The sequence below is a fragment of the Branchiostoma floridae genome, chromosome 12, assembly GCF_000003815.2.
Source record: "Branchiostoma floridae strain S238N-H82 chromosome 12, Bfl_VNyyK, whole genome shotgun sequence".
In the NCBI taxonomy this organism is placed as follows: Eukaryota; Metazoa; Chordata; class Leptocardii; order Amphioxiformes; family Branchiostomatidae; genus Branchiostoma; species Branchiostoma floridae.
This window is the reverse complement of record NC_049990.1, coordinates 7,070,491-7,071,631: the sequence shown is the minus strand read 5'-3', so window position 1 is coordinate 7,071,631 and position 1,141 is coordinate 7,070,491. Positions and strand designations below refer to the sequence as shown.

At 36.5% G+C, this 1,141-nt stretch overlaps 1 protein-coding gene across 1 annotated transcript in view; it reads right to left on the bottom strand.

Annotated features, from left to right (window-relative positions):
* The window catches only part of LOC118427347 (ras-related protein Rab-6A), a gene marked incomplete in the record, with an annotated part of 76,096 nt that overhangs the window by 10,754 nt on the left and 64,201 nt on the right, over positions 1 to 1,141 (bottom strand).

Here is a 1,141-nt window from a genome sequence, read left to right as displayed (position 1 = left end):
TCATATAAGGACAGGACATTGACTTCTACATCAAGATTCAGCACAGACCTGGGCCGACCCAAATCCCTACATAGCCAATTAGCCCGTCACGTTTCCCTTTACGAGCGACAAACAACAACCTTCCATAAAAGCGATGTGCTCCGCCACTGCCACAAAGTGCAAAACTCTCCCCCTGAGAAGGGAACGCCATAAAAACAAACCACTCTACAAGAAACGGCCTCATATATCTTGCATTAGTGTTACAAACATGACTCACTTCTTCTGTAAGAGATCATTGAAAAACTGGTAAGTCCTGGGAAAAAAAAAGTTTTCGGTTATGCAACCGACCGTAGCAAAAATATGCCAACCCTAACCTGTTATGGTGGGTCAAACACTTGCAAGGGACATACATGTATATGGCACATGTAAGATTCCCAGTCTAACATTTGAGTTTTGAAAATTTTGTAGAATGATTCGTTTTCCGGCATGTTCTACACAGTTCTGTTGCAAAAAAAAACTGTGCTTGTATAACGTACATTCTGTACAACCAAAATATGAAATTGTAAAGTTGCTATTTGTTGGTCCACAGAAGCTGAAACTGGAAAAAGATTCTTTACATTTTTTTTCCATACAAATAAAAACACATGAATCATTGTCACGGTGGTAATTTTCCTTATGTGTATTGCTGAATTAATCTATAGTCTTATTTCAAGTTGTAAATTCTCAATAGGTACATTAAAACTCGCTCCTAAATCCTAAAAATCTTCATCAAACAAAAAATATGTCCCCCATTAAACTACAAAGACATAAAAACTGTAATAACAATTAATCAACTAATGAGTATACAAATTGCTGACATATTTTTCTCCATAGTGATACACAATTGTTTTCATAGAAGCCATTGTTAGTAAATCAGATGACTGAATGACTAATCTATTCACAATACATTCAATAAGCAATAAAATAAGATTAAGAGCTTTTCTTGGTATCTGTCACCCCAAAACTCATGACCATAGCTGACCAAAACACAAGATATCAAAATGGGGAAGTCTGCTGCAGTACCAAAGGATGCCACTATGAGGCCCAAAATTGATCCTTACCCTTTCCCAAAGACCTTCTAACATACCAAATATCATTCCAATCCACCCATACCTTCTTGTTT